This window comes from Phocoena phocoena, chromosome 2 (assembly GCF_963924675.1).
Source record: "Phocoena phocoena chromosome 2, mPhoPho1.1, whole genome shotgun sequence".
NCBI lineage: Eukaryota > Metazoa > Chordata > Mammalia > Artiodactyla > Phocoenidae > Phocoena > Phocoena phocoena.
The window spans coordinates 154,185,465-154,202,320 of NC_089220.1; the positions used below are offsets into that span (position 1 = coordinate 154,185,465).

Here is a 16,856-nt window from a genome sequence, read left to right on the forward strand (position 1 = left end):
TGAAACAGTCTCCAAAAAGGTAGGAGAGAGAATTATCTAGAGAAGTGTAGGATTGCCAGGCAGTGCTCTGGGCCCACTTGAAATGAATGTTTCTGTGTTCAGAGAGAGTCCAGATTTAGCCAGTTGCATAGAAACTTAGGGGAAGTGAAGAGCTGGATTTAACCAGGACTGGGATTTGGCCCGGCCTGGACCATGATGGGAGACAGGAGCAAGCCCGCCGAGAGGCCGCAGAGTGATCCAGGGTTGGTCTAAGGCGCCCAGCCTGGGGAGAGAGGGCACTGAGAGCATGCGGAGGGTTGGGTGCCGAACCCGTAGTGGCTCAGACTCTGTGATTGTCCTCCTGCTACAGACAAGGCTCCGGGTGGTCAGGCAGTGTGCCCACCAGGAAGGGGTACACAGAGTTCAGCTTTTGGCATTCAGCCTTTGAAACCACTACACTGATATTGTTTGGGTCACTTGAGTAGAGGTGGAGAGAACAGGAAACTGGGGACTAGAATCTTCCAAAAGCGAAGAGGACTAACTCCTTGGGCCAGAGATGAGCACTACAAGGAGAGTGGTGCGATGGTACCTGCTGGTGTGCGCTTCTCAGGGAGCGCGGCAGGGGCGGTGGTCGAGAAGCAAACGGGACTCACCTCACCTCGGGAAAGCTTGGCATGTGGTGCAGGGGAGAGAACATGGCGCCAGTGGCGGGGCTGTCATGGAAGTAGTATCCTCAGAGGTTTCACAGAAGGTGAAAGGAAGCCTTTGCAGAAGACCCTGGACACACAACTTGTGAGTTTCGGAGGCAGAGTCTGGGCAGATGGGGCTGGAGAGCCATGCGGGAGTGAGGCGCCTGGTGATGATAGATGGACAGCCTGGGAGGCTTAGCTTCTGCGATGAGAAGAGACGGGTAATCGGGGATGTCCAGTGAGGCATCAGCCTTGCTTTCCTCTGAGCAGTCATGTCTGCTCTATGATAGGCCCCTCTTGGGGTTTGCCTTTTCTGCCCCTTGCCGCAGCGAGGTATATAGTACTGAGCCTGGGAGGGGCGGCCCCACCAAGAACCCAGCGGTCCTTGCTTCCCTCTCGCGGAGTGCGTGGTCCTGCGATTACTTGGATTAATTGTACATGTGAGCAAGTCATGTGGCCTTCCCAAGCTTCAGTGTTGTCACCTGTAAAACGGAGATACGTCCAGGCTTGCAGGTATTTAAGATTTAGAGATAATGTATGTGTAGAACCCCAGTAGGTTCTGGGGATATAGCAGATGCTTCATGACATTTTCCCCCAATATGTACATAGAAAGGTATATATATATAAAATGCTTGGGTCATTTGTTGGGTTTTCTCCCCCACTAGATGAATGCTGTGGGAATTGTGTGATCCCAATCTCTGTTTATAATGTTGAGGTTTTCATGCTGTCCATTTTGTTCTGAGATATAAATGATAAAATGTATTTCTAGCGGTCTTATCCGCAGTAAAGTCATATTGATTTTTGTGTAGCATATAATGAAATAGAAAATAATCTCCTGGTGTCTATTCTGTATTATTCACAGAAACAATTTCTAAAGAACAAGTCTGCATTTGTACAATATAAATGGCTTATCTTGTTTACTTGACATAAACTGTCATTTTTGAATTCAGAACAGAGGTAAAAATTGCAGTTAAGGGCTTCCCTGGTGGCGCAGTGGTTGAGAGTCCTCCTGCCGATGCAGGGAACACGGGTTCGTGCCCCGGTCCGGGAAGATCCCACATGCCGCGGAGCAGCTGGGCCCGTGAGCCATGGCCGCTGGGCCTGCACGTCCGGAGCCTGTGCTCCACACAGGAGAGGCCACAACAGTGAGAGGCCCGCATACTGCAAAAAAAAAAAAAAAAAATCGCAGTTAATTGCTGTCCTTCTTTAACATAATATGGCTCAACCTGAAAAGCTTTTTGATTTGCAGGTAAAACATTTCTGAAATAAAGCTTGTATTTTTGCCAAATACTTTAAGGAAACTTGGTAGCACTGAAATAGAGTGAAACTGTTTTTGTCAGTTTAGAAAGTTAATAATTTTGTTAACAGTGATTTATACTGTAGCTAAAAAGCTCTTGGTAGTTTCCCAAATCTTAAAGCTAACTGACCTTGCATTTGAACCCAGCTGTAATGTAAACATTTTCTTGAGATGGTGAGGGCTAGGGCCAGACAATCTGGAGGATATTAGTGGTATTCTGTTTGAGGGAAGTTGGAATCCCCAGATAATTCTCAGGAGCCCTTTTTTAGGTCAGAAGCTGTCTTAGACATTGTATATTTCTTAATCCTTTCTTGGTCTTGTTAATAATGCATACTATTCCTCTTGGAAATCTAATTAGTAAAAGACATACCTTATGCTGAAGTAGGACGGTAAATGTAGTTTTATCTGGTAGTTTTTCTACCCTTTCCACATTATTTAGTTGCTAAGAAAATATAGTGTTCAGGCTACTGAGCTTGAGGTCACTGCCCTACTACCTTTAAAAATTCTTACTTCTTAGTATTCGGTTACTTATCCAAAATATTTTGTTCAAAACTAAAACCTACATCAACTCCCTTTGACAGCTCCCCCCTTTTATATAAAAAAAAAGATTTCCAAGATGTACTGAGCAGTGTTTTTCCAACTTCAGGTCATGACTCATTAATGATTGTTAAATCAGGTTAGTGGGCTGAAAACAGCATTAAAATTTTTTAAAATAGAATTCATCACTCATAGAGAGGTTAGGTATTGTCTCATGACACTTTTGTTGTACTTACACAAAGATGTGTGTGTCTATGTATAAGTATGAAAATGTAAAGTATTTTTTACTGTGGGCCGCTGTCAAAGGCTGGAAACATACTACAGAGAATATTTCAGGTAAAGGTTTTATAGTCTTTCTAGGCAAGTTTACATTTTAAAATCTTGAGTTTTCAGCTAATGGTCGATACTGTTGTTAGTTGAATATTTTAGAAGTTTAAAAGACAGCAAAGTTTTCTGTTTTTTAAAAGTGATTTTTATTTTCTAATTCTGAAATTATCATATGATCAGAAGCCGAAATGCCAGAGCTAAGCAAAAACCATGCTTCTCTTAATTCAAGAAACATTTAAGGATCTCATGCCAGGTAATAGACATATTTGAACTATATATGGTACAGTTTTCCATCTCCAAGAAATCACAATCAAATTTTTGTCAAGCCTATGTTGAAATATATGTGTTCATATTTGTTTTATTTTTTCTCTTTAAAAATGGTGACCTCTTAATAAATTCAACTCTTCAGTGTTCAAACTCAAAGGAATTTTTAAAAGGACTCTTTGCCCCTGGAACCTTGTCAGATTTCTCCAGGCTCTAATTGAGTACTTCTTCCTGCTTGAATTTTTTTCTGCTTATTAAATAAACTATCATTGAACTAATGTTAATTGTTAAATGGTTTGGACTAGGTTTGTATTGGGGTCCTAATATGGTAATATGGTGGATATCTTCATTGCTTTTTCTGGAATCAGGGGAGGACCGATTTGTGAGTTTTAAACTTGTGCGATTTTTCCATTGTGATATTTGTACTGTCTAATCTCATCCTTAATTTCTCCAAACGTCTCTTTCCTCTTCAGTAGGCTGTAAATGATAATCAAGTTGTACTCCAAATATCAAGCAGATGCCTCAATATCTAATTTAAAATAATCTAATACTCAAATCCCCAAGACATTACAAATGACAGTGTGCTGATTAGTGAGAGGAAGGCTTGGTGTTTTTATGTCAAGTACCTTTTGGATAAAAGTACAACATAACTGAGATTATAACTGAGCCAGGCAATTAAGACTTGATTGTTGACTCAAAACAATTGTAGTCTGTCCTCAAATAATCGCTTTTTAAAGCAGATGGCTAACAATCCCTTGATCATGGTTTATTACTTAGTTATTAATGTTTCAATGTGTATTTTGTCTACTTACTGCCAGTTTTATGTACTGGAACTTATAAAAGGTATTCTGTTTTAAAGCAGTGTTACAGAGTAATAATGCTACTCCTTGAAACATTAAGAAACCACTAGGAGTTCATTTTATCTCAGCTATGTATCACTTTAGAGAAAACAAAAGCAGATTACAGTTCATAATTGGAGCACTGTATTGGTCTGCCATAAATAATAGGTTTATTAGAAAACTTGTGTCTCCTAGCTTATACATTTAAACCACTTAGTAACATTAGGTTCTTTTAATATGTATAATCTTCTATATAAGATTTCTGGTCAGCCTACCAAACAGTTAATTTCCCCATACTGTCTTTATTAAAAGTTTTTTCTTTCTATGTGAGTAAACCCAAATCATTAAAATGAGCAGCTATGTTTAAATCCTATTATGATTATGACAGAAATCTCCAATAGCAAACGAGTTCAAGTTGAAGGCTGACATTTTATATCCATGATTCATGGTGTGTGAACAAAAATAGAGTCACAGGAGCAGAGTATCAGATGTAATTGAAAATTGCTTTGTGTCACATCTTAAGTAATAATATATGGTTTATGTGTCTGTTTATTAACCTTTTTGTCATGGATTTTATGTGTATATGTCATGAAAATGGACCCCTGTGTACTTTGGAGGAGGGCTTTGTTTATTATCTGTAATCTGTAATGTTACTTGCATGAAAACTAATGCTAATTTTAATTTTTCCAGTGTTTACCACATCTTTATGTTGAAAGCAGTCCAAAGGAGCTTAATTATTTTCTTCTGACTTTATTTTTGAAGTTAATAATTACTGTGTTTGCTGTATAGTAAAAACAAGTCTTTTCTTTTTTTCCATCCACCTCTAGTTGTCACATTAGTCCCCAGTTGTCTTGATGTTCATCCTGAATTAAATACCGTAGTTGATGCATGATGACACTTTTTTTTTCTTTTTAGTGAAAGGGCTACTTGATTGATTGATTAACTGATTTTTAATTTATTAATTTATTTTTGGCTGCGTCGTTGCTGTGTGGGGGCTTTCTCTAGTTGCGGCAAGCGGGGGCTACTCTTCGTTGCAGTGCGCAGGCTTCTTATTGCAGTGGTTTCTCTTGTTGCGGAGCATGGGTTCTAGGTGTGTGGGCTTAAGCAGTTGTGGCTCACGGGCTCTAGAGCACAGGCTCAGTAGTTGTGGCGCACGGGCTTAGCTGCTCTGCAGCATGTGGGATCTTCCCGGACCAGGGCTCGAACCCATGTCGCTCGCACTGGCAGGCGGATTCTTAACCACTGTGCCACCGGGGAAGTGCGATACATATTTTTTAAGGAATACCTTCCTGCTTTACATATAAACAAAACATGGACTCTGTTCCCCAATTTTTTGGATTCCCTGTACAAATACTGCTGTAGTTGACAGTCCATTGAATTTGAATAAATGGAAAAAGAATTAAATTTTTGCACACATGATTGACTCTTTATACAAAAACCAAGGTTAGATATCTTGAATAGAAATTTATAGAGCTAACATTTGAAGTGAAGTAATAGCGAAATTTTATTTTCATTTTGAAAATAAAGGACCATTCTAAGGTATAAAGTATATTTCATACTTGAATTTTATGAAATTTGATAGAAACATTAAAACTAGGACAGTTGAACTATGCAGTTCACAATATTTAGGCTATAATTTTATTAAAAAAATTCTTTTTGAGCAGCCTCATACCATTAAAAAGAGAACGTTCAGCCGTTTCCCTGTCAACATGAGTAAGTATGAGTATCTCATCCTTAGACAGTGTTTATTACTTACTGTTTTGTACCTGGTGCCAGGATGTTTGAGAGGCAAGGAGAAATGGAGAGCCAAAGCTGATTTTTTTTGTACACAAAGTTTGTTTCATTTTGTGCTGACTTGATGAGAAAATATATTGGTATAAAAACATTGAAGAAAGTGACAGTTCTCTGCTAGTGTGTTCTGATTTTAAAGTCTGAGCAGTCTGAGCGTTTTGTCCTGTCAGGAAGCCAGTGTGACTTAGTGTCTGTGCTTCGTTTATCATTGAGGAGTTTGAAATTTCCTGCCTATCAAACCATAACAAACACAGAAGTCAAGCATGCAGGTCATTCACACGGCTTCATGGGACCTCATCTTCTTTTTTCTCTTTAACCTTTCTCAACACCAAACTTGTTCCTTTTGGTGGAAGTTAAGAGTTCACTCTCTTGGTGGTGACCTTATAAGTGATCAAATGTTTAAAAATCTATTCAGTTTTTTTTTTTCTTTTTAAATATGCACAACATTAAAGAAAAATTGGAAAGTAGAAAAGGAAAACACCCATAACCTCACTACCCCAGTACAACTATCTATGCTTTTGGTGGAGCAAGGGGGCCAGAGGAGGGAAATCACTTTTAAAACTTTGAGGAAAAGTCCTAGTTCTTTAGTTGTCACATTAGTTTCCTTCTATCAAAGGACACAAATATGTCCAAATCTCACTTCAAAGATATGTTACTGAGAAATCATACGTTGCTAAATAGTCTGCTTTTTGAGTAATCATGTCAGTTTACTTTCCTGTTACTTTTTCTTACTACTGTTTCACTCAAACTATATAAGTAATTTTTTCAAAATTTGTTTGTTTGAATGTGTAGGGCATCCAGTTTTACCCCGAGGAGACCACCTCTTTTTTTTTTTTTTTTTGCGTTATGTGGGCCTGTCACCGCTGTGGCCTCACCCACCGCGGAGCACAGGCTCCAGACGCGCAGGCCCAGCGGCCATGGCTCACGGGCTCAGCCACTCCACGGCATACGGGATCCTCCCAGACCGAGGCGCGAACCCGCGTCCCCTGCATCAGCAGGCAGACTCTCAACCACTGCGCCACCAGGGAAGCCCCACCTCTTATTTTTGATTCATTTTAAACTTCATAAATGTATAATTAATTGCCTAGAATTGTAGTTCTTTATTGATCTTTGGACGAATTGTGTTCCTTATACGTTTGCTCTTATAAGGTTGAACAGGAAGGTCTGTGTTTGCTCACGTGTGTGACTCTGTGAGTTGCAGGCCAGGAGAGCAGCCACATGTGTCCTCGGCTTCTTCACCGTTATGTCCCCAACACCTAGAACAACAGTGCCCGGTATGCAGGAAGCGCTCAAGTGGTTGTTGAATGAGCTAATTAAAATAGTTACACGACAACAGAATTACCCTTGCCCTACATCTTTAGGTAACTGGGGGAGTTCCATAAATTGATTTTCTATGAAATTTTACCTTTTGAGTCAAAAACGCCATTTTAATGCATTATGGACATTTTCAAATTGTATCATCAATTTTATTAATTTCTTAACTGGAGTACTCCAAACATACTTCATCTACTGACATCTACAAGGATGTCATTATGAATAATAATTGCTGTAATTCCTATGTGGGCAGGTGAAGCTTGTGGGACTGCCTTTGTGTTAATAACCGTGAGCTATTGTGCTGGTGATTTAGAACAGATAAAAACTAATATTCTAATGGCTTTTATAAGTCCTGCCTACCTATAGTTATCTAGGTAATAGCCTAAGACTGGCTCCCTTTCTCTTATCAAGAAATGCAAAAGATCTTTTTGGCAGATAGTTATTATTTAGTAGCTTTTGTTTTCAGGTTCAGAGAACTGTCTGGAAAATCTAGAATATCAAGAATGTATTTGATGCCTGACCTCTAGAGAAGTAGGCGTGTTATAAACTAGGTTATGCAATGCAGTTGAGGGCATGTGCCTATGATAAAATTCTCCTCTTCAAAGCAGAATTTGTTTTTAGTGTTTCCCATTTGTTTGCACTGTTTGAAATGGTTAGTTATCATAAATAATCTTTAGTTACCATAAGCAAAATTCTCATAAACTTGAATTTAATGTAATAACAATATTTGTTCTGCAATGCATAGTTGTGTTTTAAGGGAGGTTTTTTGCCTTTCAGATTGTTCTCCTTCTGCATTTTATTCCACTCAGAATGATTTAATTTCTAAACGTTAGAAAATGTTTTTTACAGAGACAGGTCTTCCTGTAACTAGAACTACAAGAATCCCTTCATTTTCGTTAACTGAGAGATGTAAGCTTCCTCTCTGTTTCTGACAGCAGTCTTCCACAATCTCTGTCCCTGTCGCCAGTTCAGTGCTTTCCAGTTAAGGATGATGGTGCAGATTCAGATGAGGAGAAGGAAGCGGCTCTCCGGGAGCTGGGTTATGTGTGGCATTTTGTTTTGCTCTGTTCTGTTTTGATGTTCCACATTGCTTCTCTGTGTTCTCTACTTTTTAAAAATAATAACCCTATATTATTTAAACAACATTACCAATAAATAAGAAGAGTGTAGAGTACTATTTATGTTCATTTAAGAGTTGGGCTTTACTCCAATTTTATAGTGGTTCTGAAGTAGTAAGATGTAAAAACAAAAACCAGAAATGACAAGAAAAGGGAAAAATAAGTCAGAGTGATAAACCCAAGTAAGAAATTAAATTTCTGTGTAAATATAAAGGACACAGCTTAAGAGAGATCCTAATAGGCAAGATAGATTTTTAAGTAGGAGGTGGGTAGGTAGAAAAGGAGAAGACAGACAAATATATACTTATCTGAAGAGATACTTAAGGTAAATATTTTATTATCAAATATATTTGCTTTAATTAGACTTCATTGGCATATTTATAAGCTCACCTCTGGTAGGTCAGGGATTTTTTTCAGCTGAAAATTATAATACTTCTTTTCCCAGCCAGAAACATTTTTTAATGTATTTGTGTATTTGTATGACACTGCTTCATGTAGGTAACAGTACCGTAAGACGTTCTTGTTGATGCGCCTATAAAACCATAAGCTTTGCCTTTCTTTAGTTAAACCAAGCTCCAGAGAAAGCTTTAGGGAATCTAACCAAATCCTAGGTCATCACCGACTGAGAAGATCCTGGGGTAGGTCTGTTTTAGACTTTCCAGTGAGGGTTGCAGACACAGATCCTGAGAGGAGCTTGGGGACATGGTGACAGTGAAGTGCCCCCCCGCCTCTTGTGGGCAGCCTCACTCTGCCCCAGTGGGTTATAGCCTCATGGGAAGGTGGCTGTGGAATTTTAGATCTTCTGATATTTTTTACTTTTTTAGTAAAGGCAGAAATTTTAGATTTTTATTTTTTTGACATTTCTGGATTCTTAAATCCTGGCAGTTAACTAAAAATGTTGAAAAACATTACGTACCACCTCCTGTCTCCCTCAGAAGACACTTCTAAGCCTTGGGTTGCTGGTTGGAATCTTCTGCTCTTAACAGGAATTTGACCACCTCTCCTGGTCTCCCCTGTCTGGTCCACGCCCCAGACACCTCTCCCCTGGGCCACTGCAGTCGCCTCCCATCTTCTCTCTGTGCCCCTGTTTGCTCCCCGAAAGTCTGTTCTCAACCCGGCAGATCTTGGGATTCTGCTGAGATCCCATGTAAGTCAGGTCTCATCCTTCCTTTTTGCCCCACAAGCCTGCTGAGCCTGCACTCAGGCTCTGGGCTATGGCTTTTGCTGGCTCAAGTGTCAGGCTCACCTCTTGGTTCTTCTTCTGGATCGCGCTCCTACAATGCAGGCTTCCTGGTGGCTCTCTGATGCCTTCAGAGAGATGGAGAGAGCCAGAGAGGCGAGGCGGGAGGTGGAAGAGGCAGGGGGCCAGTGCTCAGGTCTTCTCAACATTGTCTGCACGGGCTCACCTGCAGCAGCCTCCGCAGCCCGTGCCCGAAGCAGGCCTCCTCCCTTGGGTCCAGTTGTGGTCCAAGGTCACTTCCAGAGCCTAGAGACTTCCTAAAGGGGAGAAAAACTGGAAGGAATGTATATAAGAAACATCCAAATAAAATGTTGACTAGACGGAAGGTATGGTAATGAAGGTAAAGAAAAGGTGGAGAGAATTCAGATGTCCTCCCTCAAAAAAAAAGGAGAGAAAGAAAGACTGAAAAGAGTCCCAGGATGAAAAGCCTTAAATGCGAAAACTGTATTGCCACACACAGAAGCTGCCACTTAATGTCCCTTCTAGAGTGTCTAAATGAACCATCTTGAAGGTATTGCTTACTCAGCAAGTAAGGCCTCCCTTACGACTTAACATTTATTGCCTGCCTAGAAATACAGGAAAGACGCTTCCCCGCCTGTGGGCCTGCCATGTGACACAGGCAGCTGGAAGGAGGAGAAGGCAATAAAGTTGGCTGAAAATTGATGGACTACTTTGCTTTCTCCCATTTCTTTCTCTCCCTCTCTCCTGCTCTTTCTCTCTCTCTCTTTTTTTCTCTCTCTCTCTCTTTTTCTCTCTTTCTCTCTCTCTCTGTCTCAGCTGAATTCCCTACTCTACTGTTTAGCCACAGCAGTATTCAGAATATAAAATCCATATGGTAATGATTTTAAAAATAGTTATAATCAAAAGTATTTAGTGATAAAATGACAGGAAGACAGATATTTTAAAAATAATTCTCTTTAGTGCACCACGTTAGGTCTTACAATAAAGGATAGACTCTAGGAGAATTCTGTTCGCACAGGGTGTCTGGATTCCCATTCTGCATTACTATCTAATTATGAAAACACCTGAATACAGGTGTCCGACACATACACATGGTCTCTGCTGTATGTGGATGAAAACACCCTTGTCACCTCTTTCCCATTTACAGCAGCACGCCTCATCACTCTGTCCCTTTATCCTGCCTTTTTAAAAAAATATCATGTATATTTGAGTTTTTTGCTTTCTGTCCCAGTGAAGGCAGTGCCAAGAGGAGTGCCAGGCACACAGTAGTCATTCACGTGGTTGTTGAGTAAATGATTGTCGTAATGTAAATTTTATTGAGAGGTAATTCACACATCAGGCAATTCACTCATCTCAAGTGTACACAATTCACTGGTTTTTAATATATTCACAGAGTTGTGCAACCATCACCACAATCAATTTTAGAACATTTTCACCCTCCCCCCAAATAAACCCCATTCCCATTAACAGCCACTCCCCATTTCGCCCCAGCTCCTGCCAGTCCTAGGCAACTGTTAATCTACTTTCTGTCTCTCTAGATTTGCCTATTCTGGCCATTTCATATAAATGGAATCATATAATATGTGATCTTTTGTGACTGCCTTCTTTCGCTTAGCATAATGTTCAAGGTTCATCCATATTGTAGGATATATCAGAACTTCATTCCTTTTTGTTGCTGAATAATATTCCATTGTATGGACATACCACATTTTATTTATCCAAGAATGAATGAATTTTTAGTAGCAGGTATAGCATTCCAAGTTGATGTCTCCTACTACAGAGCATATTTCTGACCAGTGCACGCCCCCCCCGCAACTGCCATATAGTGAAATCTCAGCAAAGACAAGTAATTTTCATATTCATCTGGAATAAATATAATTATACTTTGCACATCCTGGAAAAGTGTGATTCATTTTAATTCAACAAAGATTTGTTGAACCTGATGCCTGTCATGTCTCAGGTACTGTAATCCCATTATGTGGCTCACATTTTATTTCTATTGGATGGTGCTGCTCTTACTATTTGTTTCTGAGAGCCTTAGCACTCTGCCCTTTTTTTGGCGGGGGGGGGCAGTGCCGTGCCCGGCTTGTGGGATATTAGTTCCCTGACCAGGGATCGAACCCAGGGCCCCAAGCAGTGAAAGTGCAGAGTCTTAACCACTGGACTGCCAGGGAATTCCATCTGCTTATTTTTTATTATTGCAAACTACCTCATTTTTTTAAATAAATTTATTTATTTTATTTATTTTTAGCTGCGTTGGGTCTTCGTTGCTGTGCTTGGGCTTTCTCCAGTTGTGGCGAACAGGGACTACTCTTCATTACTGTGTGCAGGCTTCTCACTGCAGTGGCTTCTCTTTGTTGTGGAGCCCGGGCTCTAGGCGCACGGGCTTCAGTAGTTGTGGCTCGCGGGCTCTAGAGCACAGGCTCAGTAGTGTGGCGCATGGGCCTAGTTGCTCTGCAGCATGTGGGATCTTCCCGGACCAAGGCTTGAACCCGTGTCCCCTGCATTGGCAGGTGGATTCTTAACCATTGCGCCACCAGGGAAGCCCCAAACTACCTCATTTTAAGTGATACATGTGTTTCTCAATTTGTAACTTTCCCATAGGTGAGCATTTTGAGGGTCTTTCACTTATTTGGGTCCTTAGCTCCTGGTGCCCAGCACATAGTAGGTGCACAACAAACACTGTTGAATAGAAGCCCCTCTTTTGTCGACCTTCTCCACATAGCTTCCAAACCTTACTCTAATCTTCAGTGTCCCTGCCAACACCCTGCTCGCTGCTGGTGGTCTCTGTAAGCCACCAAAATCAGACACTGCCAGACTCAAGCTTAATATGGCCACGAAGATTAAATACTTCCCAGTTTTCTCTGAGGTCAAAGCTTGCAGATGGTAGGTGCTCAGTAAATATTAAACGCACGATTTGTGCCTCTTCGTTTTTTTTTTTTTTTCTGGTGCCAGCTAGAGTTCTAGAAGGAGCTAAAAGTAAGCAAAAATTAGCTCTGTGGGTTTTCAGCTTTCTTTAGGATACATTCTAAAGCAATTTCTAGTGAATCTGGAATCACTGTCTCTGTCATTTCCATTTATTAACAAGGGAAGTCAAGAATTGAGGTAACTGGTTTGCCTTATTTGGAGGATAAGCAATTAACAAAGACGACACATTCCCCCTTTGTAGACTGTGTTTGAGCAGCTGACTGTCCTGAGGTTCTTTGTACTTTGAAAATGGGATGGGTTTTCTTGTTTCGTCTGCAACTGATATTAAGGGCAGAACACAAAACTATGAATCCATTCATGAAATGTGCTTTTAAAATTATTCATTCCTTTTTTTTTAATGTTGGTGTGTGTGTGTGAGAGAGAGAGAGAGAGAAGACAGAGAGATAAAGAGAGAAACTAACTTATTTAGGCACAATTGTTGATTTTTTTTTATTTTCTGTCTACTTATTGCTTTGGATAAACATACTGGAATACTGCCAAAAATTCAGGTGGCTGAATACTAATTTTGCTGAAATTGGCAGGAATCCCCTGCCAATTTTCTGTCTAAATTATGCAGAAATCTGACTCTTGCAAGACGTAAGTCTGGTCAAAAATAGAGTCCTAATTTTCTAGTTAGTCAGTAAGACCTTCAACTGACTAATTCTTCTTGTTTCAGCTTTTACTTTTCAGGTAGGAAAAGAAATCCAAGAAAAATGAAATGCAGTGAAAGTTACTGGCCATGTTTCTCATGTGACCCAAATGTAGATTTACAGTGTTAAAGAACATGGCATTCACAACTTGTCGGGTGCAAAGCAGGAGTGAGCCTCAGAAAACAATTAGTGCATCTTTCAAATATACGGTAGTTATTGAATAATTACTCAAATAATGGTCAGTAATGGAATACAAAGGGTTATCTCTTAGCTAATCCTCAAGTAATGGAATTGGTGTATCTCTGATTTTTCTGTTAGCCTTCCAAGGTTTAGAAGAATGAGACAAAAGTGATTGTGGGAACTAGTGGAGCCACTGGAGGCCAGCAACCAAAAGGAGACCTTATCTTAAGCAATTAATCAAGAAACTCATATTGTGGGACAATTATTCAGAGCTAATTCTAAAAGAGCTTTAGAGCCCCAGGTCTTGAGATATTTTTTCTAGAATTTTGTCAAGGTCATTTTGAGCATGGGGACAATCCTACATTAGAATAAAGGTTTGGTTAAAAGTATGTATACTCTGTACCTGGAAGTCTGTGCAATGTAAAAATCAGTCAACTTAAATGTAGTTGTAGTTTTTTACTTTATTTTTATGGTAGCAAACTGCACAAAATAGAATAAAGTATTACACCAAAGACAAATGTCCTATCTTGATCTGCCGTAAGTGCGCTGCCCTCTGGCATGTGTCTGCTTCACTGTGTAAAAGTGGGAGAGCAGTGCCGATATGCATGCTCAGTGACTTTTTATATGTGTGTAATTTCATATAATAATTGATTTCCTATTGGTGTGGTTGTGTTAAATGCAGCCAGTCCTTTAATTTCTTTCCCCATGAGTAGACTAAAGAACTGTTATTTTCTGGTTCTTTTGTTCACCTTACCTAATAGCTGGTCTTGTTCATCCATCTGCGTAGTGAGCATTTTGATACCTCTCTGTAGCAATCTTTCCTACCTTCCTCCGTCTTTTCCACTCTTCTGATCACGCTTCCCGTTGAGCTCAGACACACTCACTCCTCCACGCTCTTCGCCTCCAGCCAGCCTGCCTTTCCTCCTATTCCCACAGCACGGCCTCGCCCTTGCCGTCTCTTCCCTGAGATGCTTGTTCAGAAGATCACCCCATGCCTCTAGCTTTCTCACGAACCTGTTCTCAGCTGAAACATCACTTCCTCAGTGAACGTTCTGTCTAAATTAATAGCCCTTTCCCTCCCCAGATAGGCGATCTTGTTTTATTATCTTCCTAGCACTTAATCACTATTAATTATCTTTTGTATATATCTGTTGCCTGTCGGCCCTACCAGCATGTAAAGTCCATGAGAAGGGAAACCTTGTTTTTTGTTTACTTATTCTGTATGGCCTGTTGTATATAGATCATAATAAATATTTGGTGGGTGAATGGATGGATGGATGCATGGATGGATGAATGAATGAGGCGGTCTTTACTTCGTGATACTTTCCTTACCCTACCGCCCTCCAGCTTTTGCCTCCACCACTACTAAAGCTGTTTACTCAGCTCACCAGTAACCTGACTAGTATTCTTTACACCATCTGCTGGAGTAATCTTTTTCAAGACAGATAAACTATTTTAAAACTATCACTGACGTCCCATCAACCTTTCAGTAAAGCCCTGTCTGCCTCTCCAGCCCATCCCATTCCGTCTTCCCCTCCCTGACTCACTGTCAGCACACAGGCTTCTTGCAGAGACCCCAGGACAAAAACACGGCCGCTCCCCGTGCTGATCCTTGCGCCCAGATTGCATGCCCCCTGGCCTGCTTCCGACTAGCTGTTCTAATTATTCACATCTCTGTTTAATTAATCAGTGTTTAGATAGTGTCTCCACTCCGTCTAAGGAGGCAGCATTGTACCTTACACTACCTCCCTGGTTGTTATTTTCTATTACTTTATCCTATTTAATTATTTCATAGCTCTTATCATGGATCATAATAATACTTTTCTTTTGGCTTATATGATACTTTTCTGATCTTTGGCACAATTGAATACTCCCTACTTGTTAAAAATTCTTATACTTGCTTATACATTCTCCTCTCCCGGCTTATTGGCTAATTCCATCCCATTCTCCTTCTGCCACTACTTTACATTTTGCTGTGTCTCAAAATGTCAGTTCTCTGCTCTTCTCACTCTGTGTGTTTCCCCATCGGCCTTTCTTAAACCCATGGCCTCAGCCACCACCGCAGGCAGGATAGTGTGCTCATTAAGAGCTGTTGCTCAGCAGACATTAAGGGCCTTCTCTGGGTTAGCTGCTGTTTTAGACACTGGGAATATAGTCCAGAAGATACAGTTCCTGCCCTCAGAAAGCTTACATTTTAGTGAGTGAGACAAAAAAATAGCTGAGCAAATTAATAAAGCGATGTTAGGTAGGACTGAGTGCAGTGGAGATAAAGCAGGGTGTGGAGTGTGGGGACAGGCAGGCCGCGGGGGCTGGTGCCAGAGCAGACCCCCTGCCAAGGCGACACTGGACATGTGCGTAAACTGAGAAGAGAAGCAAAGAGAAGACCTGGAGGAGGAACGTTCCAGGGAATCAGCTTGGCAAGTTTGAGGAACACTGAAATACCAGTGTGGTTTGAGAAGAGGAGTGGTGAGTGAGGGCAGGGGGAGATGGTGTAAGACCTGATGGGCCACAGCGAGGCTGGGATTTTACTCTAATTGTGATGGGACAGGACACCATCGGAGGCCCTCAAGCAGGAAGGCTCTGGTTTAGCATTTGGAGTTGGAGAGAGTCAGTTCCAGCCTCATCCGACTGGTGGCCTTGAGAGAACAGACAGCTGTCATATTTAGCCTTTTCTTAGTCAAAACTATTTCTTTGTAAAGTCACACAAATGCAATATTGTAATGACATTCATCCCTGAGGCGTTGGGACTTCCTGACACGCCTTTTACCAAAGAAAATTTAAATGACGTTCCAAGTCATTTCAGTGTTAAAAATCAGTACCTTTTGCTTTTGATTTTTAAGAATTTTTTAATCCGTATCTCATGTGTGTGGTAACTTTCTGTTACTCACAGACTGGTTAACCTCTGTGCTCCTCCCCTACTCCCTATCCACGCCAGGAAAGAGTTGATTGTAATTTCATAGCATTTTCTAGTCATTTTTATGCCGTTGTGAATTGCTTGTTTTGTGGCTTATATGAGGATGGATTCTTAGGGTGTTTTTTTGTTTATTTTGAGTCACCAAAGTTTGAGAGGCCAGCAGCAGATTTTACAGGCTGTCTTCTAAATACGAGGATCTTTGGAGTTAATAGAGTGAGGCAAGGATAGACACGTAAAAATCCGAACTTAAATACTGAATTTCTGGGCTTCCCTGGTGGCGCAGTGGTTGAGAATCTGCCTGCCAATGCAGGGGACACGGGTTCGAGCCCTAGTCCAGGAAGATCCCACATGCCGCTGAGCAGCTAGATATGTAAGCCACAACTACTGAGCCTGCGCGTCTGGAGCCTGTGCTCTGCAACAAGAAAGGCTGTGACAGTGACAGTGAGAGGCCCGCGCACCGCGATGAAGAGTGGCCCCCGCTCGCCGCAACTCGAGAAAGCCCTCGCACAGAAACGAAGACCCAACCCACCCCAAAATAAATAAATAAATAAGCCATGCTTAAAAAAAAAAAAAAAATACTGAATTTCTTTCCCCCTATTAAATTTACCATTTGGTACTGAACTAATGTTTCTCTTACCATTTCAAACTAGAGTCATCCGAAATTTAGTCTTCTTTCTAATCTTGCTTTGATAACAGCCATTGTGTAATTATACCAAGCTTTCGTTTGAAATGATTTTGCTAATATCTCTAGGATTATACATGCGTAGTTGGGGGAAGCTCACTGCTGGA

At 40.8% G+C, this 16,856-nt stretch overlaps 1 protein-coding gene across 1 annotated transcript in view; it reads left to right on the forward strand.

The window, feature by feature from the left end:
• TAF3 (TATA-box binding protein associated factor 3) overlaps positions 1-16,856 on the forward strand; it is a 158,418-nt gene that overhangs the window by 85,954 nt on the left and 55,608 nt on the right. The window lies entirely within an intron of this gene.